This window comes from Heterodontus francisci, chromosome 5 (assembly GCF_036365525.1).
Source record: "Heterodontus francisci isolate sHetFra1 chromosome 5, sHetFra1.hap1, whole genome shotgun sequence".
In the NCBI taxonomy this organism is placed as follows: Eukaryota; Metazoa; Chordata; class Chondrichthyes; order Heterodontiformes; family Heterodontidae; genus Heterodontus; species Heterodontus francisci.
The window spans coordinates 11,161,393-11,188,192 of record NC_090375.1 but is presented as its reverse complement, the minus strand read 5'-3'; the positions used below and the strand labels follow the sequence as shown (position 1 = coordinate 11,188,192).

Below are 26,800 nucleotides of genomic sequence, written 5' to 3'. Positions count from 1 at the left end.
TTTTCAGATCCCTCCATGGCCTCACCTCTCCCTATCTCTATATTTTCCTCCAGCAACCCCCACCCCCCAAAAACACTCTCCAAGATCTCTGTGCTACTCTCATTCTGGCCTCTTGCACGTCCCCCATTTTAATCGCTCCACCATTGGCGGCTGTGCCTTCAGCTGCCTGGGCCCTAAGCTCTGGAATTCCCTCCCTAAACCTCTCCGCCTCTTTTTCCTCCTACAAGGACACTCCTTAAAACCTACTTCTTGAAATATTGGCATGAAAATCCATCTTTACATGAACAACACACAGGAGTTCGTTGTTGCAGCTGTGCCAATACCAGACAAATATGGGTCCTGGTTAGCACAGGATCTGTGGTTGAACTGATTAAAAAAAAAATAACTAAGCTTCCAGGTATTTTTGTGTTAAAGATTTGGATTTCTGAGTTACAGTACTGAATGTGAAATATTGAGACTTTGTGTTTGTTGGAGGTGAGCAAGCCAGATGTTATCACAATCAAGCTGAGTCTAAGCCCAGTAAATGGAGTCTGGTCGGCTTTTCAAATCAAAGCCAACAGCTAAGTATAGTATTACTAATAAGAATAAAAATGCATGTGGAAGACCCCATGTTGCACACTATATAACCTGAGACAGAGGAAGATCAAGGGCTGTGAATGGAGTCTTGAATTTGACGCATTTTTTTTTTTGCTATGATTTAAATAATCAAATTTGCGATTTGTAGCAGGAACATTGTAAATGCTACATATTCAAAATTAAAAACACAAAATAACTGGAAATCCCCACACAGCAAGTTGCTCCACACCTGAAAGGGAATGAAAAGTAATATTTTGCTTAGAGCTGCCCAGTTTTGACTATTTGTCATTTTTATTTTTTCAATCTTTCCAAATAGTTTACACTTTCCTTAAAAGTTGAGTGACCTGTTTCTGGGCTGCACACGCTATGTGAAAAGTTGTACGTTTCTATAGTGCTTTTTACAATCTCAGCATGTTCTAAAGCACTTTACAGCCAATGAAGTACTTTTTAAAAAGTGTCATCGCTGTAGATATGTAGGAATCACGGCAGTCAATTTGCACAGAGCGAGACCCCACAAACAGCAATGCGGAAACGACCAGATCATCTGTTTTTTTTAGCATTGGTTGTTTGAGGGATAAATATTGCACAGGATACCTCTGTTGTTGTTCAAGATAGTGGCATAGGATCTTTTACACCCCCCCCCCCTCTCCACCCCCCCCCCCCGGGAGGGAAGATGGGGCCTCAGTTTCGTATCTCCGAAAGTCAGTACCTTTGGCAATGCAGCACCTCCTCAATACTGCACTGCAGCGTCAGACTAGATTTTTGCTTTCAGATCTCTGGATTGGGACTTGAACCCAAAACCTTGTAAGTGTGAGTGCTTCTCGCTGCTGGAATAATTCTGTCAGGTGTGTCCCCTTTTTTTTTTGTTAGGACATTCCAAAAACCTCTCTCCTCCTTCCCTCTGTTTTTTAGCTGACTTGAAATTTCTGCCCTCTAGTTACGAACTCACATCTCTTCATAATTTTCTCTGCTCTGCTGAACAGTCCCAATTTCTCTGCTCGTCCCTTAAGCCAGACCTATCGTTTGTGGTGATATCCTAGTGAATCCCTCTCTTGTCTCTCCATTGCCTTGACATCCTTCCTAACGTAGAGAACCCAAAGTGGGTAATATCCATTTAAATAGCATTCCAGGAAGCTAACAAAGCATTAAATATATTTTTACAGCACAGAAACAGGCAAACTGATCTATACTGGTGTTTTCTGCTCCACTCTAGCTGTGTCCCACCCCCTCTGCATCTCAACCTATCAACTGATCCTTCTATTCCTTTCTCCCTCATGTACTTACGTGGTTTCTCCTTGAATTCACCTGTTATTTGCCTCAGCCACCCCATGAGGTGGTGAGTTCCACCGTGAGAGTTTCTTTAGGTGATGTTGAGGAAAGAAAATATGAGTTTAAGGGAGTACATTAGGGGTAATTTAAATTGTGTAAGCAATAAAGTGCAGGGTTCAAAGATTGGTTGCAAAACTCACTCTGAGCGGTGTGTGGTTTTGTGTGCAGTGAGCTTGAATGGCTCAAGGTTATGAGGAAAATGAGTTTGGGCAGCCGCTGCCTGGTTTCCCAGTGGATGAAAGTCATCGATGCAGAACTACAGGCATCGGTACAACAATACCGATCTCAACCATCAATTTAACACATTCTTGGGTTTTTTTGGCAACCCTCAGCACTTAACACAAGATTAAGATTTCAATTTTTTTGCCTGATTTGTGTTCTGAAATGGGGTTAACTGAGAAGACTCCCTCCAGTGATTCCCTATCTCTGCAGTAGCACAGGGATTACAATGTAAACTGAGTCCATGTGTTCAATTCTGGGCTTTTGACCATCCCCGATGCCTGTCCTGCCATCCTTGCTGGCCGTGCCTTCAGCTGGCGAGGCCCTAAGCTCAAGAATTCCCTGCTTAAACTTCTCCACATTTCCGCCTTTTAAAACTCTTCTTGATTGAGTTGGCAAGTCCTATATTCCCTGGAGTTTTGAAGAATGAGAGGTGATCTGACTGATGCATATCAAATTCTTAAGGGGCTTGATGGGGTAGAAGCTGAAAAAATATTTCCCTTGGCTGGGGAATCTAGAGCACAAGGTCTCCAGTATTCTGCCTTCACCTGGACTCCTCCCTCTGGCCTTTTACCCCTCAGTTTCTTCATTGAGCTAGCTATGGCTCTGTTGGTAGCACTCTAAGCTCTGTATCACAAGCTACTGGGTTCAAGCTCCACTCCAGGGCTTGAGCACAAAAATCAAGCCTGACACTCCAGTGCAGCACTGTCAGAGGTGATGTCTTTCAGATGAGGTGTGAAACTAAGGACCCATCTGCCTGCCCAGGTGAATGTAAAAGATCCCATGGCACTATTTTGAAGAAGAGCAGGGGAGTTCTCCCCGGTGTCCTGGCCAATATTTATCCCTCGATCAATATCACCAAAACAGATTATCAGGTCGTTATCACGTCGTCGTTTTGTGGGATCTTGCTGTGTGCAAATTGGCTGCTGCATTTACCTGCATTACAACAGAGACTACACTTCAAAAGTACTTCATTGGCTGTCAAGCGCTTTGAGACGTCCAGTGGTCATGAAAGGCGCTATATAAATGCAAGTCTTTTTAATTGCCGGTGTGACATCTGCCGTCTCAATTTCTCTGCTCTCCTCGCTCACTCCCACCTGTCTCCCTCTGAACCTGCAGCACTCTATTCTCTCAGGTCCAACCCTGACGTCGTCATCCAACCTGCTGACAAGGTTGCGCCATTGTCTGGCATACCAACCTCTACCTCGCAGAGGCCAAATGCCAACTCTCTGACACTTACTCCTACCTCCTCCTGGTTCGTGACCCCACCAGTGAACATCAAGCCATTTTCCAGGACTATTACTGACCTCATCTCACCTGGCGATCATCTCTTCTCAGCCTCCATCCTCATAGTTCCCCAATCCTGAAAAGCCTGCTTCTTCCTCCTTCCCAAGATCCACAGGACTGCCCTGGCAGACCCATTGTTTCATGTTGTTCCTGCCCCACTGAACTGATTTCTTTCTATCTATTTTTTTCTGCCCTTGTCCAGTCTCTACCCTCCTACATCCATGGCTCTTCTGATGCCCTCTGTCACTTCAACAGTTTCCAGTTTCCTGGCCCTAATCATCTCCTCTTCACTATGGATGTCCAATCTCTCTACACCTCCATCCCCCACCAGGGCGGTTTGAGGGTTCTCTGCTTCTTCCTTGAACAGAGGCCCAACCAGTCCCCATCCACCACCGCCCTCCTCTGCCTGGCTGCACTTGTTCTCACATTGAACAACTTCTCCTTCAAACTCCACTCCCTTCAAATAAAAGATATAGCTATGGGTACCCGCATGGGTCCCAGTTATGCCTGTCTTTTTGTGGGAAATGTGGAACATTCCTTGTTCCAGTCCTACTCCGGCCCCTCCCTCATCTCTTTTTCAGGTACATTGATGACTGTGTCGGTGTCATTTCCTGCTCTCTCCCCGAACTGGAAAACATCATCATCTTTGCTTCCAATTTCCACCCTTCTCTCACCTTTACATGGTCCATCTCTGACTCTTCTGTTCTGTTCCTCAACTTCTCTGTCTCCTTTTTTGGGGATAGTTGATCAACCAATATTCAATATATGCCCACAGGCTCCCACAGCTACCTGGGCTACATTTCCTCAATCCTCACTTCCTGTAAGGACTCCATTCTATTCTCCCAGCCTCTTCATGTTTGAAAGATGCAACTTTTCATACTAGTGTTTCCGATATGTCTTCCTTTTTCCTCTGAGAATTCCCCCCCACCTCCACCGTGGTGATGGAGCGCTCAACCGTGTCTGTTCTATTGCCCCCACCTGCTCTCACCCCTTCCCCTACCTCACAAAACCACACGATAGTGTTCCCCTTGTCCTCGCTTTCCAAGCAACAGCCTCCGTATTCGACAGATCATCCTCTGCCATCTCCAGCATGATGTTACTGTAAAACTCATCTTCCTCTGCCTTCCCCTTTCAGCATTCCGATTTACTTGTTGTACTTTCAATTTACTATACTGTATTCGCCGTTCACAAGGCGAGACCAAAAGCAGATTGGGTGACTGCTATGCGGAACACCTCCATTCAGTCCGAAAGCACGACTCTGAGCTTCCTGATGCCTATCATTTTAATTCTCCACCTTGCTCCCACTCTGACCCCTCTGTCCTTGGCCTTCATGGTCCAGTGAAGCTCAATGCAAGCTTGGGGAACTGTACCACATTTTTTGACTGGGCACCTTTTATAGCCTTCCAGACTCCACATTGAGTTCAACAATTTCAGATCATAACCTCTGCCCTCATTTTGTTTTCTGTTTCTGGTTTTTTCCTCTTGTTTCTTTCTCAATCCCTTTACTTTGTGCTCAGATTGCTTTTATCCTGTCAGTCACACCTCTTCTAAACACATCTTTTGTTTCTTTACTTGTCCCATTACCCCTCCCTTTTCTCATTTTAATCTCTCCTGTCTTCCATCCTATCACAGACCTTTTTGTTCTTCTTCCCCCACCCACCCCTTTCACTTGCTCAAAACCTATTCTAATTCTAGCTTTTCTCAGTTCTGATGAAAGATCACAGACCTGAAAGGTTAACTCTGTTTCTCTCTCCACAGATGCTGCCAGACCTGCTGAGTGTTTCCAGCACTTTTTGTTTTTATTAACACTGGATCTGAGCCTCTGGATAAGGGGTCGGCCATTTAGGACTGAGATAAGGAGAAATTTCTTCATTCAGAGGGTTGTTAATCTTTGGAATTCTTTACCCCAGAGAGCTGTGAATGCTCAGTTGTTGAGTATATTCAAGACCGAGGTCAATAGATCTTTGGGTACGAAGGGGATTGAGAGATATGGAGATAGGACGGGAAGGTGGAGTTGAGATAGCTGATCAGCATGATCTTGTTGAATGGAGCGACATGCTCAAAGGGCTGAATGGCCTACTCCTGCTCCTATTTCCTATGTTCTTGAAATCTACCTCTTTGACCAAACTTCTGGTCACCTATCCTAATATCTCCTAATGTGGCTATGTCTCATTTTGTTTGAGAATGCAGCTGTGGAGAGTATCTTAGGATGCTTTACTATGTTAAAGGTGTTGTATTTTGTATAGAGGGTGCAGAAAAGATTTACAAGATTGGTTCCAGCAATGTGAGAGGGAAATGAGGATAGTGGGGAAAAATGGCGTAGAGGTAGATGATCAGCCATGAGCGTTTTGAATGGTGGAGCAGGCTCGATGGGCTGACTGGCCTAGTCCTGCTCCTATTTCCTATGTTCCCAGGAGATTTGATAGAGGTGTTCAAAATCGTGAGCGGTCTACACAGAGTAGGTAGAGAGAAACTGTTCCCATTGGTGGAAGGGTCGAGAACCAGAGGGCACTGATTTAAGGTGATTGGCAAAAGAAGAGGAAAACGTTTTTACACAGCGAGTGGTTCGGATCTGGGATGTACTGTCTGAGAGAGCGGTGGAGGCAGATTCAGTCTGGGCTTTTAAAAAGGAATTGGATAAGCACCTGAAGAGAGAGATTTGCAGGACTGCGGGGATAAAGATAGGGGAGTGAGACGAGCTGATTTGCCCCTGCAGAAAGCTGGAACAGACACAATGGGCTGAATGGCCTCCTTTGCTCTAACCATTCTACTTGATTCTGTATTCATGTAAGTTGTTCTTGTCCCTTGACTAGCAGAGGGACAGTGGGGTCTCTGTGTTTAAAACATATACATATTTATTATCGTTACTGAAACGTATCTTGCGCCTCGAAGGTCTGCTTCACCCTGCTTTCGGTATCAGCCATCATTCAATGGGAGGTGACTTCTGCTGGAAGTGTTTACTGTTTTCAGTTTAAGAGCAGGTTTGAAGAGTGATGGATTTCACCTTCTGTCTTGTCCTTCAGCTGTCTAATCTATCCTCTGTGCAGCCCAACGGTGCATTCCCATGTTGATTTTTGTTTCAAACTGAGGTGCAATAGCTACCAGGTTATGATTCATGTCAATAGCTTGAGGATATATCTGCACCATCATTCTACTGCATGTCACAAAAGCAATGCAGCAACGATTCGTATACGCTGGTTCCATTTAAAAAAAAATCTTTTAATTGAAAATAATATTTGGTTATATATGAAAATATGCTGACCGCACTTTAAAGATCAGTGCCATCATTTCAGATGTTATGTTTGTAACTGTTTCTGCACGTGACTGTTGTGGATTAATCCACAACAATGTAAAACACAGATTATAAAATCATGAGAGGTCTGGACAGAGTCGATGGGGAGAAACTTTCCCATTGGCCAAGGGGTCGAGAACTAGAGGAACTGATTTAAAGTGATTGGCAAAAGAACCAAAGGTGACTTGAGGGAAATCTTCTTTACGCAGCAAATGGTTAGGATCTGGAATGCACTGCCTGAGAGTGTGGTGGAGGAAGATTCAATCGAGGCCTTCAATAGGGAATTGGATAAGCACTTGAAGGGAAAAAAAATTACCGAGCTACGGGGGAGAAGGTAGGGGGGTGAGCAGGACTAGGTAAATTACTCTTGCAGAGAGCTGGCATGGGTTTGACAGGTCAAAAGGTGGCCTCCTGTGCTGTAACCACTATTGTTGTAAAAACACCCACTCATTTTGAGGAGCCATAAGCATACGGGATTTATTAAAGCATGATTGGTGGACCCTTTATTTAATTCATCTTTGGGATGTAATTGTCGTTGGCTAGGTCAGCATTTATTGCCCATCCCTAATTGCCCTTGAGAAGGTGGTGGTGAGCTGCCTTCTTGAACCGCTGCAGACCTTGGGGCGTAAGTGCTGTTAGGAAGGGAGTTCCAGGATTTTGACCCAGCGACAGTGAAGGAACGGAGATATAGTTCCCAGTCAGGATGGTGTGTGGCTTGGAGGGGTACTTGCAGGTGGTGGTGTTCCCATGCATCTGCTGCCCTTGTCCTTCTAGGTGGTAGAGGTTGCAGGTTTGAAAGGTGCTGTCGAAGGAGCCTTGGTGAGTTGCTATCACTGGCTTTAAATCGGCAGGTTAGGGGATTATTGTTGTCCAGCAGAAGTCTGATGGGCCAAATGGCCGCCTTCTGTTCTGCGTCAGTCAATCCCTGAGAGATTGTTGTGGACAAAATTATGACTTGGATGTGGCTTAAAGCGGGAACTTTATTTAGCAGTGGCCCAATATAACATCACTAGCTTGGCAATCGTGCTCTTGTAGATGGCACCAGACCAACATGATGAAAGATTAAATGCCCACCTGATGGCTGTGGAATTAGTGATGGCTGAAATAATAAGCGGGTATAATCTTTGCCCATTGATTCTAGATGTAGCATTTTGTAATGCTGATGGCTTGGAATTAAATTTCCTTGCACTGATAGGTCTAGATGCCTTGCAAGGGAAGCAATTCCGGTTTGCATCTCTCAAAAAAAGGACATAGAGGTGAAAATAAAAAATACTTACAAGAACAACGCCAAAACTGAGAGGTTATAATTATAAGGAAAGACTGAAGAGGCTGGGACCCTTGCTATAGTAAAAAAGAAGGCTGAAGAGGTGATCCGATAGAGGTCTTTATAATTTTAAAGAGATTTTATAGGGTAGACATTGAGATGATGTTTCCACTTGGGGAGACAATAACTCGAGGCCATAAATATAAGATAGTTATTAATAAATCTGATGGGGAATTCAGGCGAAACCGCTTTACACAGTGAGAATGTGGAACTCGCTACTACAGGGAGTGGTGGAGATGAATAGTATAGATACATTTAAGGGGAAGTAAGATAAACGCATGAGGGAGAAAGGAATAGAAAGGTGTGCTGATGGGGTTTAATGAAGAGGGGTGAGGAGGCTCAAATGGAGCATAAACAGCAGCATGGGCCGGTTGTTTCTGTGATGTAGATTTTGTTTAGTTCTATGCAGACTTGTCAGACTTTGAAATATTACATGTTATTACTCATTTACTGTCACATGAAGCCTGCATACTGTACAAGAACACAATAATTAGGAGCAGGAGTAGACCATTTGGCCCATCGAGCCTGCTCTGCCATTCAATACAATCATGGCTGAACTTGGGCTTCAATTCCACTTTCCTCCCCACTCTCCATATCACTTGATTCCCTCCGAGACCAAAACTCTGTCTATCCCAGCCTGAAATGTGTTCAATGATGGAGCATCCACAACCCTCTGGGGTAGAGAATTCCAAAGATTCACAACCCTTTGAGGGTAGTAATTTCTCCTCATCTCAGTCCTGAATGATTGGCCCTTTATCCTGAGACTGTGTCCCCATGTTCTAGATTCCCTGACCAGTGGGAACAATCTCTCAACTTCCACCCTATCAAACCCTTTCAGAATCTTGTACGTCTCAATTGGATCACCTCTCATTCTTCTAAACTCCGGAGAATATAGGCCCAATTTACTCAGCCTCTCATCATAGGACAACCCCCTCATCCCAGTGACTAATTTAGTAAATCTTCGCTGCACTGCCTCCAGTGCAAGTATATCCTTTCTTAAATGTGGAGACTAAAACTGCACACAGTATTCAAGGTGCAGTTGCACCATAGGCCTGTACAATTTTAGTGAGACTTCTTTATTCCTGTACTCCAATCCCCTTGCAATAAAGGCCAACATGCCCCATGCCTTTCTAATAGTCTGCTGCACCTACATGTTAACTTTGTGTGTTCCTTGTACGAGTACCTCCAACTCCCTCTGGACATCAACACTTAGCAGTTTCACACCTTTTATAAAAAAATATTCTGCTTTTCTATTTCTATGACCAAAGTGAACAACGTCACAGTTCCCTATATTGTACTCCATTTGCCATCTTGTTGCCCACCCACTTAACCTGTCTATATCTCTTTGCAGCCTCTCTACATCTTCCCCACAGCTTAACTTTCCACCAAGCTTTGTATCATCAGCAAACTTAGATACATTACTCTCTGTCTCTTCATCCAAGTCATTAATATAGAGTCGCTCAAGTTTCTCCAATACTTTTTCTCGGCTGATATCAATATCCTTAATTTCCTCACTCTTTTTAGTCCCTGGGTTACTGCCTGTTTCTGGTATGGAACTTGTGTCTTCTACTGTGAAAATAGACACAAGATATTTGTTCATTGCCTCTGCCATTTCCTCATTCCCCATGATGATTTCTCCTGTCTCTGTCTCTAAGGGACCAACGTCTACTTTAGCCATTCTCTTTTTACTTAATTATAAAAGCTCTTACAATCTGTTTTTATATTTCTGACTAGTTTACTCTCCCATGGGACAACATGGGAGTGGAATTGGACAGTGCTGGCCCCAATTGGGCACTGATCAGCCTGAGGCTCACTTGATGCCGGACCTCAGGGCCTCATTATAAATTAACCAGGTGCTCTTCTATCCCCTGCTGTGCGAGTCCCCAGGTAGCTCACAGGTAAAGGTATATTTATCAACTTCCCTCGGGTATATCCTGGGAACAGTTGAGCGGGTTGTGAATTAGAGACTGCTGGGGAGCCAGGAGGGCAATGGCCACTACTGCTCCTCCTGCTAAATATGTTTTCCAAACATAAAACAAATACCTTTTTAGATGGTGGTCCTTTTAAGGAGCTCCGATCTGGTTGGGCCACATTTGGACACCGTCATCTTGAACAAAGCGGGAACTCTCACTACCGCCCCGATGTCGGCAGCGATTAGGATAGATTCAGCAAGAGCATCCTGGTACATGGGGATGGGGATGTGGGGGGAGGTTAGGCCCATATGCATAGGGACCCGATGCCTGTTTCAGGCACAAGCACCCGGCATCTATACCTTCACCATCTGCTGCATTGGTCACTTCCCTTGTCGCAACTAAATTTAGCAGTTTCTCAACCATTATTTCAATAGGGAACAGGAAAGTTGCCATGTTTGGGCATAGATTGCAATGCTTTTTATATATAATCAATCAATACATTACAGAGACCACCAAAAGAAAGAAAAGACAGATTTGCATTTATATAGCGCTTTTCACGACCACTAAAGTACTTTTTGAAATGTAGTCACTGTTGTAATGTAGGAATGGTGGCAGCCAATTTGTGCACAGCAAGCTCCCACAAACAGCAATGTGATAATGACCAGATAATCTCTTTTTGTGATGTTGATTGAATATTCGTGCCATGGGATCTTTTACATCCACCCAAACAGGCAGATGGGGCCTCAATTTAACATCTTATCCAAAGGATGACACCTCTGACAGTGCAGCACTCCCTCATCAAAGCACTGAGTGTCACTCTTGATTGTTGTGCTTGGGTCCTGGGGTGGGACTTAAATGTCGAACCTTATGACTCAAAGGCAAGAGTGCTGCCAACTGTGCCACAGGTAACCCTCCCATTTGCACAATTAATGCAAGGAAGATTTTCATTTGTATAGTGCCTCATGATTTCCCAAAGTACTTGACAGCCAATGCAGAACTGTTTGACGTGTAGTCACTGTTGTAATGTAGTGAAACACAGCAGCCAATTTGTGCACAGCAAGCTCCCACAAACATCCATGTGATAATGGCCAGATTATCTATCTGCGATATTGATTGAGGGGTAACTATTGGCCAGGAAGACCTATTCCGCTCGTCAAAATAGTGGCCACGGGATCTTTGCATCTAGCTGAGAGAGTAGACGGAGTCTTACTTTGACCTCTCACATGAAAGACAGCATCTCTGACAGTGCAGCACTCCCACTGCAGGAGGAGTGTCAGCCAGTGTTATGTGCTCAAGTCTCTGGAGTGGGTCTTGAACCCACATCTTCTAACTTAGCAATGAGTATGTTACCCACCGAATCATGGCTGACGGGCAATGCCTGAACATATTTAATGTTGCCACCTCTATTGTTTTGGCTTCCTTGTGTCAATGTTCTCCAAAGGTCTGCTTTTTTTCTGCAATACACCCAATTCAGGTGTGATCTGATAACATCACTTTTTGGTCGTGAACTCGAGCTTGCTTTCTTCAGCGCTGGTCATCCATACATGTATATGAAGCCATTTTCACATTACTTCAACTTGCGTCTGTGAAAAGATGGCTTGAAGGAAAGTTTTATTTTCATTGCCATAGTTTCTGCCTCTCTGTATGACTCCATGTGTGGAGCCAGGAGGAATAGGAGGGCAACCCATGTTCAGTACTTGGATTCTGCTGCGGTCCGCTGAGGCAATATTGCATCAAGAAAGAAAGGATCACCTATCCCTGTTGTTTGCTACCTCGCGGGAAAGTGGAAGTGTGGTGACTGCTGGTTAAGGATAGGGTTTGGCTTCACTCTGATATCTGCCAGAGTTAAACACTCGCAGTTTCGACTTGTACACAAAGAATAGCTACTTAGAAGGAATGACGGAGTTCATTCAAAACTCTGCAGCCCGTATTCTAGTCTGCACCAAGATCAGACCGCTCATCAACCCCACCCCCCCGATGGTCACTGACGTACATTGGCTCCTAGTCCAGCAACGTCTCCATTAAAAAAAAATCTCATCCTTATTTTCAAATCCCTCCATGACTTTGGTCCTTCCTCCCTATCTCTGTAATCTCCTCTAGCCCTACAATCCTCCAAGATCCCTGCACTCCTGAAATTCCGGCCTCTTGCGCATCTCTGACTTTACCATTGGCGGCCGTGCTTTCAGCTGCCTGGGACCCAAGCTCTGGAATTCCCTCCTTAAACCTTTCCACCTCTCTCTCTTTGAAGACACTCCTTAAAACCTACCTCTTTGACCAAGCATTTGGTCACCTGTCCCTAATATCTGCTTATTTGACTGTCAGATTTTGTTTGATCATTGGTCCTGTGACATGTCTCAGTGCGTTGCGCCAGTAGTTACTCCATCTTCCAGAGTTGTGGAGTGAGAGGGGAAAAGAGAATTTTCCACCAATGAGGGTTGACTCAGTTCATTTATTGTTAGGCTAGTGAGGTGTCACACTTTCCAAAAGGAGTACCGTACACACAAGACTATTGAAGCCTTATATGTGGTAGCATGGGAGTACCCTATGGCTATCTCTCGCTCTCTATTCTGCTTATATCTTTTGTGAAGGGTATTGGTGTGATTTCCCTCACCAGCCAGCTACCTGGAAGTGTTTACAGCTCTCCTTAAACAACTGAACCACTTCCAAACTCTCAACCAGGCACTTATTTTTACAGAATAAGGAACTATTGCAAAAAGTCTTAGAGTATGTGCCACCATTGCTGGTGGGAGACTTGCTAAAACAGTCATGAAAGACAGACTTGTATTTCTGTAGCACCTTTCATGACCACTGGATGTCTCAAAGCTCGTTAGTCAATTAAGTACTTTTTGAAGTGTAGTCACTGTTGTAATGTAAGAAACATGGCAGCCAAATTGTGCACAGCAAGCTCCCACAAGCAGCAATGTGATAATGAACAGATAATCTGTTTTTTGTGATTTTTGCTTGAGGGATAAATATTGACCAGGACACTGGAGAGAACTCCCCTGCTTTTCTTCGAAATAGTGGCTGTGAGATCTTTTGAATCCACCTGAGAAGGCAGAAGAGAGCTCGGTTTAATGTCCCATCCAAAACACAGCATCTCTGACAATGCAGCACTCCCTCAGTACTGCACTGGATTGCCACCCTAGATTTTTGTGCTTTTGTGGAGTGGGGGGGGGGGTGTGGGCTGGATTACTTTAGGCATTAAAAATATACAAGGGAACATTATTGCAAGTAGCAGTAGTGTAAATAGTCCACCTTGAAATGTGTCTGAAAGGGCAGTGGAAGCAGATTCAATAATAACTTCCAAAAGGGAATTGGATAAATACTTGAAAGAGAGAAAAAAAAACATTTCAGGGCTGTAGGGAGAGAGCAGGGGGAGTGGGACTAATTAGATAGTTCTTTCACTGGCAAAATGGACTGAATGGCCCTTGTTCTGTGCTGTATCAATCTATGATTCTTGTGTTGATCCTACCAAAGCTTCCATTTTTGATGAGGTGCTCAGATAAGCTATGACTTCCTGCCCATTTGGAGTCTGCAGCTGTTTCCCACTGCACCAACTGAAGGACATTCCCAGCTGCCAGTCAGTCCAATAAAACACTTACCTTGAAGTCCAAAGTGTATCCAGCTACTTTAGTGAAATTAACTCCCTATGTAAAAGGTAGAGAGAAACTATTTCCTCTGGTTGGATATTCCAAAACAAAGGGGCAGAGGATGTTCAGGGGTGATGTCAGGAAGCACTTCTTCACTCAACGAGTCATGGAAACCTGGAGACTCTCTCCCCACCCCCACAAAAAAAAAATACTGTTGAGGCTGGAGGGAGAGTCAATGGACTTTTCAAAACTGAGATTGATGGATTTTTGTTGGGTTAGGGTGTTAAAGGTTACAAAACCAAGGCGGGTAGATGGAGTTAAGTTACAGATCAGCCATAATCTAACTGAATGTTGGAACAGGGTTGAAGGGCTGAATGGCCTCCTCCTGATCCTTCCTAAAAACAAACAGGTTACAGTACTGAGGGAGGAAAAGGCAAATAAATGTAAAAAATTTTTTATTCATGGGATGTGGGTGTCGCTGGCTAGTCCAGCATTTATTGCCCATCCCTAATTGCCCTTGAACTGAGCGGCTTGCTGGGCCATTTCAGAGGGCATTTAAGTTGTGGGTCTGGAGTCACTTGTAGGCCAGAGCAGGTAAGGACGGGCAGATTTCCTTCCCTAAAGGACATTAGTGAACCAGATGGGTTTTTACAACTGTCGACAATGGCTTCATGTTCACCAAAAGACTAGCTTTTTAATTCCAGATTTGTTCATTGAATTGTCAATGTCCACAGAGCACTAGCCTGGCCCTTTACATTACTCGTCCAGTGACATTACCACTACGCCACCGCCTCCCCTTTTAAAAGTTCATACAGCTTTACAAATTCTTGTATCTATCTCCCTCCCATTTAGTAATAAGTATTACTGACACACAGTGAAGGAAGACATTCGCTTTGCACAGTTACACTATTGAGGAAAAGAGGCTGACTAATGGAATCAGATTGAATTTCTGAAAGCTGAGCGTGGAATCAGCCTGTGCATACAACATCGCTTTCACAATTGTAGTGCTCTTTTTTTTTTAAACTACCAACTTGGCTGAGCGTTACTTACACACAAACAAAAACAACAAACAAGCTGCACGGGGCCAAGAGTGGATGCTGCCAAGCGCTGACTCTCTTGCTGCCAGTCAGTGCTATGAAATGTGGCAGGTTCAGCAACAAGTGATACCCATGGATTTCCTTGCTGCTTTGCACCACTTTGAGTTTGATTGATTGGGTGGGGTGTGGAGGTCTCGTGACCAGCAGTCATTCTCGGTGGCTAAACTTGCACCGAGCCTTCGTTAGACCACAGTCAGAGTACTGTGTGCAATTCCAGTCTCCATATTATAAAAAGGATATAGAGGCACTGGAGAGAATACAAAAAAAGGATGGTAGCAGAACTGAGAGATTATACCTGTCAGGAAAAGATGAACCGTCTGGGTTTCTTTTCTTTTGAAAAGTGGAGGCTGAGGGGTGACCTATTAGAGGTCATTAAAATTATGAAAGGTTTTGAAAGTGTAGACGCAAAGAATGTAGGAAAGAGCAAAACTAGAGGCCATCAAATATAATAGTCACCCAGAAATCAGATAGAGAATTCAGGAGAAACTTCTTTGCCCAGCGAGTGGTGAGAGTGTGGAGCTCACTACCACAGCGAGAAGCAAATAGTATAGATGCATTTAAATTGGGGGAGGCTGGATAATCATATTTCTGAGAAGGGAACAGAGGGTTATGCTGATAGTTATATAAGAAAAGATGGGAGGAGGCTCAAGTGAAGCATAGACTGGGCTGAATAGTCTGTTTTTTTTTAGGAGATACAGCACTGAAACAGGCCCTTCGGCCCACCGAGTCTGTGCCGACCATCAACCACCCATTTATACTAATCCTACATTAATCCCATTACCCTCTCACATCCCCACCTTCTCTCAATTCCCCTATCACCTACCTATACTAGGGGCAATTTATAATGGCCAATTTACCTACCAACCTGCAAGTCTTTGACTGTGGGAGGAAACCGGAGCACCCGGCGAAAACCCACGCGGTCACAGGGAGAACTTGCAAACTTCACACAGGCAGTACCCAGAATCGAACCCGGGTCGCTGGAGCTGTGAGGCTGCGGTGCTAACCACTGCGTCACTGTGCCGCCCCCGTGTTTCTGTGCTGTAAATTTTATAATACTATGTAACTCACGATGCCGCCCCATCTGTGTAGCTCTTGTACTAGTGCAGAGATCTCTCCCGACATCAAAAATTGATATTTGTGTTTTATCATTGGTGCAGTAATAGGGTCATTAACACAGGAATGCAGTGGATGTGCAGGAATGTACTTGAATTTTCAGGAAGCTTTTCACAAGGTCCCAGATCAGTTGATTAATAACTCAAGCCGTCATGTTGGTGAAGTATGGCATGGAATAGATAATCAACTTAAAAATTGGGTGACAGCTTCCAATCATCCATTAGGTGTCATATAAATTCGTTTGAATAGAGGTGAAACTGGTGAGGAAGAAAATAGTCGTGGGAAGAGGCCTGTTAGTTACTAGTAGTTAATGTTGCCCCCCAGTCTGCAAAATCGTGACGTTTTAGGGCTGTGACCTTCCAAAGATCACCTCCATCTCTGAACTCTTGTGCATCCCTGATTTCAATTGCTCCACCATTGGGGGCCATGCCTTCAGCTGCCCAGGTCCTAAATTCTGGAATTCACTCACTAAACCTCTCCACCTTTCTACCCCCTCTGTCCTCCTCAAAACCTGCCTCTTTGGCCGAGGTTTTAGCCACCTGCCTAGATATCTCCTTATGTGGATCGGTGTCAAATTCTGTCCAGTAACCCTTCAGTAGCACCTTGGGGTATTTTCCTACGTTCAAAGGGCTAGAAAAATGAAAGTTGTACTGAAAGTTGCAATGCCATCAAATTTAAATACATATATAGTCTCAATCGCTGATGAGATGAATTAGTTTGTTATAGTGGTTTACTATTCTACAAAATATGCAGATAAAATCTGCCACAAAATCTTTGATTTTGCTATGTTAACTACGGCTAAAAAAAATCAGATTCTGAAAACACACCATGCCAATTACCTTTGAAGTTAAACATGAAATTTATGTAACAGTGTTAAGGTAGCAAGTATATTATTATAAAATTAAGACGTAGAGCTACTGGGGAACAAATTCCTTTGTTCAATATAAATAGTCACAGCCTCAAATCATTGTAAAGAATGTTATGAATTTGCTACACACAGCAAGAGAGAAATTGTTTCCTTGTACTGCGATGATTTAAAACACTGGTTCGGCCTCAACTGCAGTATTGCGTCCAATTCTGGGCACAACACTACGAAGGATGTGAAAGCATTAGTGAGGAGATTTACAAGAATAGTTCCAGGGATGAGGAACTTCAGTTGCGTGGATAGATTACAGATGCTGGGGCTGGTTTTCTTGAAGAGCAGATTCGGAGGGGATTTGATAGCAGTATTCAAAATCATGAGGGGTCTGGACAAAGCACATAGGGAGAAACTATTCTCATTGGCAGAAGGATCCAGAACCAGAAGACGCTGATTTAAAGTGATTGGGGAACGAGCTAGAGGCGACATGAGGAAAAAGTTTTTTATGCAGCGAGTGGTTGGGATCTGGAATTCACTGCCTGAGAGTGTGGTGGAGGCAGATTCAATCGAATCATTCAGAAGAGAATTGGATAATTATCGGAAGAAAAAAAATTACATGGCTATGGGACAGGGTGGGGTAGTGGGACTAGGTGAGTTGTGCTTGGAGAGCCAGCACGGACACGACGGGCCGAATGGCCTCCTGTACTGTAACCATTCTATGATACAATGATTTTGTAAGTGAGATATTGGTTAAAGGCTGTTTGGGACAGGAGAAGAGGAATCACCTGACTGAACCTGAAATGTTGATGTTTGGAAGTTTTTATCCTCCAAATTCACTTCATTTTTGGGAATCTCGGAAATATTGCCACTTTACAGAATAGCACCTTCTGCCATCAAGCTGGCATTTGCTGCTGTAATGAAATAAGGCACAAGCAGAAGTAACTTAACTTTAGAAAGAATTTAGGTTACCCATTAACAAATTTATAATCTTCCTCAATTTCATCAACTCTTCAAACGCCATGGAATAGATCATTGACCTGATCCTGTGCGAAAGGCAGCATCTTTTGCAAATCCATGATTGCAACTCAACACTGAGCCTGGAATAAACCTCTTCAGGTGCCCATTGTGTCGATCACATCAACATTGAGATTCGATGTTTAATTTGAATGCCGGATTTGTTCCCTAGACAATGTGCATTGACGTCCATTGTATCTAGTTTTTAAAGTGCTACAGTGGGGGTTTTATTTACAAAAACGTTTTTTTGTTACGGTTGAGGCTTTAATCTCTGAATATATTTTTTCCTGAATGCATAACTGATCATTTGGACCAAGATTGATGCAGAATGTCAGATGGCATATTGACATAGAACATGAGATGTACCACATGTTCCTAAAAAAAAAAAAAAATAAAAACCAGAAACTACGGTTCCATTGCACCTCCATTTTCAAATCTCTCAATTCCTTGTGTGAGTCTTTCCCCATTGCCTGACTTCTTCCCCCATTGAGTTTTTTGATGAGGTAACTGAGAGGCTGGATGAGCGCAGGGCAGTTGATGTTTGATGAAGTTGCACATATTAGGCATGTTAGCAAAATTGAAGCCCATGGGTCAGTAGCAGCATGAATACAAAACTGACAAAGGGATAGAAAACAGAGTTTGGGTGAATGGTTGTTTTTTGGACTGCAGGAAGTGGTGTACCCCAAGGTTCAGTACTCGGGCCACTGCTGTTTTTTGATATACATTAATGACTTGGAGTTGGGGGTGCAGGGCACAATTTCTAAATTTGCGGCTGATTTGAAACGTGAAAGTGTAGTAAATAGTGTGGAAGATAATAGACTTCGAGGATATAGCCAGGCTGGCGGAATGGATGGACGTATTGCAGATAAAATTAAACAGAAAAGTGTGATATAGTACCATTTGGTAGGATGAATGAAGAGTGTCAATACATACTAAATGTTCCATTCTTTCTTCTTGCACTCCTTTAGAATTGTTTAGAGATACAGCACTGAAACAGGCCCTTCGGCCCACCGAGTCTGTGCCGACCATCAACCACCCATTTATACTAATCCTACACTAATCCCATATTCCTGCCACATCCCCACCTGTCCCTATATTTTCCCTACCACCTACCTATACTAGGGGCAATTTCTAATGGCCAATTTACCTATCAACCTGCAAGTGGGAGGAAACCGGAGCACCCGGAGGAAACGCACGCAGACACAGGGAGAACTTGCAAACTCCACACAGGCAGTACCCGGAATTGAACCCAGGTCGCTGGAGCTGTGAGGCTGTGGTGCTAACCACTGCGCCACTGTGCCGAATTGAGTGTGGGATATTTGTGCAGCATTTTTTTGAAGATGGCAGCACAGGTTTATAAGCCAATAATAAAGGGCTTTATAAATCGAGACATAGGGTGGAATCTTTCCCATCCCAGTGGGGGTAGGTGGGAATGGGAGAAATGTCAGTGATTGAGTGTCGGGTCAACGGGCTGACGTGTTGCTGCCTTCGGGTGATCTTCCCGAAGGCTAGTCACTAACAGAGGCAGCTTCACACTCATGGACGGGCCAGGTCAGGCAGGTGCCAGTGGCTGCCCTGGGGATGCCCATGAGGCCTCCAACACTAACCCTGCCCCACCTTGCCCCAGCCCTCCCACCAGAGCAGTTTAGATAGGCCCCCCCCCCACCGGCCTTCCTGTGAAGTGGTTTGTCCTCAACAGGGGTGGCTTGGCTGCTGTGGCTACCGTTTGTTTAAATAAAGTAGATAACTCGTCAGAGGATGCCTCCAAGATGGAGTACCCCTTGCAGTCCCCATCCTGCAGTGGCAGTGCCCACCTCTGCCAGTGGGGTTGCTGTCCTTCCAAGGCTACAGTCCTGCAGCCTCAAGGGAACCGCCTGCTGTCCTTAATTGAGCAGTGGACCTGGAGGCAGCCTACCTTGCAGGCTTGTTGTTAGGGGTGGTTGCGGGGAGTGGGGGGGGAGTGGGGGGGGGGGTCCCTCTGTGGCCCACGGGCCCTCCCCACCAGGAACCACATCACCCCTGGCAAACCCCCCTTGCCCTGGACTGCAAACCACACCCACAATCCCCTCCAGTCTGGAAGGCCCTGGCGACCCCGCCTCACCTACCTCTGGTCCCAGGTTCCAGCGCTGGGCCTGGGTCTGAGGCCTCTGCAGTAACGGCAGTAGCCACCGTTCCCTGTGGCGCTGCAGATATCGCTGAGCTGCTAGCTCTGTGATTGGCCGGCAGCTCATGCAGATGGGATCCCTGTCTTTGAAGGGACGGAGATCCCGGCTCGTGATTCTTCGATGGGCAGGGAAAGGCCAAGGCGGGGTTTCCCCCTGCCTTTTCAGCCCAACTCCAGGAGCCCTGCCTCCTACACAAAATCCAATCCTTAGACTTAAATGCAGGGGACATACTTGCTTTTATTAGCCAAGGCCTCGCGTATAAGAGCAGAGAGGTTATGCTAGAACTGTATAAAACACTAGTTAGACCACAGCCAGTGTACTGCGTACAGTTCTGTTCACCACATTACAGGAAGGATGTGATCACGCTAGAGAGGATACAGAGGCGATTTAAGAGGCTATTGTCAGGAATGGGGAATTGTAGCTATCAGGAAAGATTGGATATGCAGGGGTTGTTTTCTTTGGAACAGAGGAGGCTGAGGGTAGAATGAACTGATGTCATAAAATTATGAGGGGCCTAGGTGTGGTGGGGGTCTGGAACTCACTACCTGAAAGGTTGGTAGAGGCAGAACCACTCATCACATTTAAATAACACTTGGATATGCATTTGAAGTGCTGTAACCTACAGGGCTACAGACCAGGAGCTGGAAAATGGGAGTAAACTGGATGGCTCTTTTCCAGCTGGCACAGACATGATGGGCCGAATGGCCTCCTTCTGACCTGTAAATACATTTTCTGTGAAGGGTTTAGAAAGAGTAAACAAGGAGATTCTGTTTCCAATGGCTGAAGGATCAGTAACCAGAGGGCACAGATTAAAGGTGATTGGCTAAAGAACCAGAGGTGACATGAGGAGAAACATATAATTATAGAATAGCTGCAGCACAGGAGGAGACCATTTGGCCTGTCGTGTCTGGGCCAGTCTCCATTTAATGCAACGAGTTAGGATTTGGAATGTGTTGCCTGACAGGGCAGTGGATACAGATTCAATAGTAGCTTTCAAAAGGGATTTGGATAAATACTTGAAGGGGGAAAAAATTACAGGTATATTGAGAAGGAGCAGAGGGAGTGGGACTATCTGGATTGCTCTTAGAGTCGGCATGGACTCAAGGGGCCGAGAGGCTCCCTTCAGTCCTGTATTTTTCTGTGATTGCTGTGTCCCCACCCAATTGATCCTGTGTCTCTTCCCTCTCCTCTTCCATTAGCCCCCCTCAATCACCCCCCCCCCCCCCATCCTCACTTCTGATATCATTTTTGTAAATCTTTTTTTACTTTTCTCCAGTGCCTCTGTACAAGTTTTATAATATGGCGGGTGGTGCAGTGGTTAGCACCGCAGCCTCACAGCTCCAGTGACCTGGGTTCAGTTCTGGGTACTGTCTGTACGGAGTTCGTAAGTTCTCCCTGTGACTGTGTGGGTTTCCACCGGGTGCTCCGGTTTCCTCCCACAGCCAAAGACTTGCAGGTTGATAGGTAAATTGGCCATTGTAAATTGCCCCTAGTGTAGGTAGGTGGTAGGAGAATGGTGGGGATGTGGTAGAGAATATGGGGTTAATCTAGGATTAGTATAAATGGGTGGTTGTTGGTCGGCACAGACTCGGTGGGCCGAAGGGCCTGTTTCAGTGCTGTATCTCTAAATAAAATAAATAAATGGAGATCAAGGCACAGTATTCCAAGTGTGGTCTAACCAAAGTTCCACAGAAGTTTAACATAACTTTGCTGTTTTTCAATTCTATTCCCCTAGGTATGAATCCCAGTGCTTTGTATGCATTTTTATGACCTTGTTAACCTCCATTGCTACTTTATTGATTTGTGAATCTGCACACCTAGATCCATTTGCTCCTCTACCCTACCATATTTAGATAAAACAATTTTGGAACAGATCATTTTCACAACCTATTCCTTTGGGGTTAGAGATTTGTCGACTAAAACCATGAAGGATATATTCTTCAAAATTTTGAGTATCAAATTCTTCGTGAAGAAAAATCAATGGAGAGATTTGGTGTGCACTCCGAGTACACATCTACAGAGACTGAAATCTGATGCATTACCGTTCCCTGGCTTCCAGTAATATGTCTACAGTTGAAGCGTTTCTTGGTCTGTATATAAATTTTGTCTTATTTTAAAATTTTCATCCTTGTATTGAATTCCTCGCCCCTCCCTATCTATAATTTCCTGCAGCCCCACAATCCTCCAAGATCGCTGTGCGCCTCTAATTCTGGCCTCTTGAGCATCCCTGATTTCCATCACTTCACCATTGGTGGCTGTGCCTTCAACTGCCTGGGCCCCAAGCTCTGGAATTCCCTCCCTAAACCTCTCCACCTTTCTCTACCTTGCTGCACATCTTTGATCATGCTTTTGGTCACCTGTCCTAATATCTCCTTATGTGGCTCGGTGTCGAACTTTGTCTTGATTATGCCCTGTGAAGCCCCTTGGGGCATTTTGCTGTGTGAAAGGCACTATACAAATGCATGTTATTGTTGTCTTTGCCCTGCTGTGCAACGTCTGTCACTTTTGAACTTGATAAAAGTTTTGATTTATGAATTCAGTTGCTTCCATTATAATACAACTCCTTCAAGATGGGATCAGTGGGACACCAGGTGCTGCCTTCCCTGCCCGTGGTTCCCTCTTTGGGCCGTGGAGCCAGTCTCCCCATGTGGTGGGGTGGGGGTGAGTCCTGCTCCGCTGTCTGGCGGCCCCATTAAAATATCATTATTTATGCAAATCGGCACTCATCTTCGAACATGAAGCTGACTCGTCTCACAGCCTGCGTTAGGGAGCTGCCTGGTGGGCGTCTCCTCCAGCCCACCATCTGGGGACCAGTAAAATTCTGACCTTTGCTCACCAGCTACTTCACCCCCAACTATCCTTCCACCTTTTCATCCCATGCCAATCAGGAACTCGACCATCCTGTTACATTCAGCACCAAAATTCTAGTGTCAGACCGAACCCTGTACATTTGGGGAGTGATTTCAAAGCCGAGCTGTTTGCACCTGTGTGTGTCTCTTATTTGTTCCCCTATTCTTGGCAATGACTGGCCGGATCTGTTCAGACCTTCCATCACAGTTTGGAAGGGGAGGTGATGATTGGTGACTGACTTGTCAGGAGAAGCTGCTTCTGGAGCCAAAGCAGGAGGGCGAGGATTGAGATGAGGATTTTCCACACAGCTGTGACAGCTGTCTCCAGGTGTTGGATTCACTAACTGATCTCACTGAACACAAGATTAATCAATGTCAGCTGACAGGTAAACAATACTTAGTAGTCTGTGTCTGCTGGCAGCTTTAAATCCTACAAAGGCTGCCCGCTTTTCAAACTGCGGTTTTGAAATGGTTTCTAAGTATTTCTGAAAATTATTACAAACGTGGTACTGCAGTAGACACGGAATCTCGTAGCACTTTTTGTTTTATTGTTTATTCATTCAAGGAATCTGGGCACCGCTGGCTAGGCCAGCATTTATTGCCCATCGCTAATTGCCCTTGAGAAGGTGGTGGTGAGCTGCCTTCTTGAACCGCTGCAGTCCATTTCGTGTAGGTACACCCACAGTGCTGTTAGGAAGGGAGTTCCAGGATTTTGACCATGATGGAGGAATGTTCGATATATGTGCCAAATCAGGATGGTGTTTGTGACTGGGAAGGGAACTTGCAGGGAATGGTGTTGGAATTCAGGGTACTGGCGTCACTTAGCACTTTAACCCCTTATTCTCAAGTTCTGAAATGATTCAAAGCGATGACCCTTATTGGTCACGGTGCTTATAGTTTATTCAGTATAAGTAAGACCTGACACATGTCAATGTCTGAGCAACAGTATCAAAGCACAACAGCATTAAGCACTGGGTAGACGCGTGATCTCCAGGTAACTACTTCCTCATCGTGCCCCAGGTACCAAGCTTCAGTCAATGTGACAAGTAAAAGCTCTACCATTTCTGTGCTCGGGGAAATCTCTTTCTTTTCCCTGCAAAGCCTATGGAGACCGATTTAACCCAGTCTTTACCTGGCTATTATTTGAATGGCCCAATTACAAAAGATGTAATTATATCATCTGCCAGACATAGCCAAGTCACATTCTCAAGATGTCTGGCTTCCCACACTCCAACAATTATCAGTTCCTGAACATTCCAGTGCTAGTGCCAGGCCAAAACAAGGAAAACATGCTGGCCTTGACACCCAGTTATATTATCTCAGCTCTAACTCCCATCTGGGCTTTTGAGATGCGGCAAAGGTGTTTATCTCCCAGTTCCCACACAGCGGGCTGTCTGTCTTCACACTCTGCTAGATTTCTGCTGAGGTTTTCACGATTTGCTCAATGAAGGTCCAAGCCACCCTTCCCATCATGTGGCCTCTCAGCCCACTTTTACCCAGGGTGTATCGCAAGCAGGAATAAAATAGTTCAGTATAAGGGGCATGGACAGGGTGGATAGGGAGCTGCTGTTCCCCTTAGTTGAAGGGTCAGTTATGAGGGGCGAGAGGTTTAAGGGGGATTTGAGGAAGAACTTTTTTTACCCAGAGGGCGGTGACGGTCTGGAATGCCCTGACCGGGAGGGTGGTAGAGGCGGGTTGCCTCACATCCTTTGAAAAAGTACCTGGATGAGCACTTGGCACGTCATAACATTCAAGGCTATGGGCCAAGTGCTGGCAAATCTGATTAGGTAGACAGGTCAGGTGTCTTTACTGCATCAGTGCAGACTCGATGGGCTGAAGGGCCTCTTCTGCACTGTATTCTGTGATTCTGTGATATGATTGTGTAACAATGAAATTTAAAGAAAAGTACAGCCGGAATTGGTATTTGTTAGTTTTCATTAATTAGCAAGAAACCCTGATGAAGGGATTTTCCAGGATTCTTAGTGGTGCTCCCCTGTGCCTGCTACCCTTGTGAGTTTGAAAGGTGCTGTCGAAGGAGGCTGGGGTGAGTTGCTACAGTGAAAAGAATGACTGACTTGCATTTATATAGCAACTTACATGATCTGGACATCCCAAAGTGCTTTACAGCAAGTTGAAGTGCTTTTGAAGTGCAGTCACTGTTGTAATGTAGGAACAGTGCATCTTGTAGATGGTGAACACTGCAGCAATCATCTTTAAAAAATCAAAGATATTGTGAATGTAGTTAGGGTATGGTTGTGGCTCGTGATTTTTTTTTTAACAGCAGTTTTTATTTTCTTAGTTTGCAGGCAGACTTGAGATCACACTAATGGTATGAGTTTAACTATCAGCAACTGATTCAATTTACAGGACAGCCTTGGAACAATCTATTTTTGTTACAAATCAGATTTTGCCTTGGATTCTACTTCTGTCTTATCCTTATCAAAGGTAGCAGATGGTTGGGATTTGGAACACATTGCCTGATAGGGTGGTGGATACATATTCAATAGTATACAAGAACACAAGAAATAGGAGCTGGAGTAGACCATTTGGCCCATCGAGCCTGCTCCACCATTCAATACGATCATGACTGATCTTGGGCTTCAATTCCACTTTCCTGCCCACTCCCCATATCCCTTGATTCCCTGTGAGACCAAAAATCTATTTATCCCAGCCTTAAATGTATTCAATGATGGAGCATCCACAACCCTCTGGGGTAGAGAATTCCAAAGATTCACAACCCTTTGAGTGTAGTAGCTTTAAAAAGGGAATTGGATAAACACTTAAGAGTATAAGGGTAGCTAGGGAGAGAGTAGTTCCCCTTAAGGATTAGTGTGGTAATCTATGTTTGGAGCCATGGGAAATGGGCGAGGTCTTAAATGAATATTTCTCGTCCGTATTTACCGTGGAGAAGGTCATGGAAGCTAGTGAGTTCAAGGGAGGAAACACCGATATACTGGAGCATATCAACATTACAAAGGAGGAGGTGTTGGAGGTTTTGAAGCACATTAAGGTGGATAAATCCCCAGGGCTTGACCAGGTGTATCCTAGGATGCTATGGGAAACAAGGGAGGAGATTGCTGGGGCTCTGGCAGAGACTTTTGTATCATCATTAGCCACGGGTGAGGTACCGGAAGACTGGAGGATAGCTAATGTGCCTTTATTTCAGACGGGCAGCAGGGATAAACCAGGGAACTACAGGCCGGTGCACCTTACATCAGTGGTGGGAAAGCTATTGGAAGGGATTCTGAGAGACAGGATTTATATGCATCTGAAAAGGCATGGTCTGATTAGGGATAGTCAGCATGGCTTTGTGCGTGGGAAATCATGTCTCACGAATTTGATTGAGTTTTTCGAGGAGGTGACCAAGAGGATTGACGAGGACAGGGCGATGGACGTTGTCTACATGGACTTTAGCAAGGTCTTTGACAAAGTCCCGCATGGTAGGCTGGTCCAGAAGGCATGGGATCCAAGGTGAGCTAGCAAATTGGATACAAAATTGGCTTGGTGATGGGGGGTAGTGGAGGGTTATTTTTCAGATTGGAGGCCGGTGACCGGTGGTGTGAAGCAGGGATCGGTGCTGGGCCCTCTGTTGTTTGTCATATATTTTAATGACTTGGATGTGAATGTAAGGGGCATGATTAGTAAGTTTGCAGATGACACCAAATTTGGTGGTATAGTGGATAGTGAAGAAGGTTGTCTAAGGTTACAACAGGATATAGATAAACTGGGAAAGTGGGCAAGGGATTGGCAAATGGAATTTAACGCATTTGGAATACTGTGTGCAGTTCTAGTCTCCGCACTACAGGAAAGATGTGATTAAGCTAGAGAGGGTGCAGAAAAGATTCACAAGGATGTTGCCTGTTTTGGAGGGCTTGAGTTATAAAGAGAGATTGGACAGGCTGGGTCTGTTTTCCCTGGAGCGAAGGAGACTGAGAGGGGACATGATAGAGGTATATAAAATTATGAGAGGCATAGATAGGGTAGATAGCCAGAGTCTGTTTCCCATGGTAAGGGTGACTAAAGCTAGAGGGCATAGATTTAAGGTGAGAGGGAGGAGGTTTAAAGGGGATCAAAGGGGTAAATTTTTCACACAAAGAATAGTGGATATCTGGAATGAGCTGCCTGAGGAGGTGGTGGAGGCAGGAACAGTAGCAACATTTAAGAGGCATCTGG

At 44.8% G+C, this 26,800-nt stretch overlaps 1 protein-coding gene across 4 annotated transcripts in view; it reads left to right on the top strand.

Annotated features, from left to right (window-relative positions):
* Window positions 1-26,800, top strand: part of LOC137369730 (zinc finger protein 521) — a 524,295-nt gene that overhangs the window by 18,098 nt on the left and 479,397 nt on the right. The gene's annotated exons all lie outside the window — the stretch shown is intronic.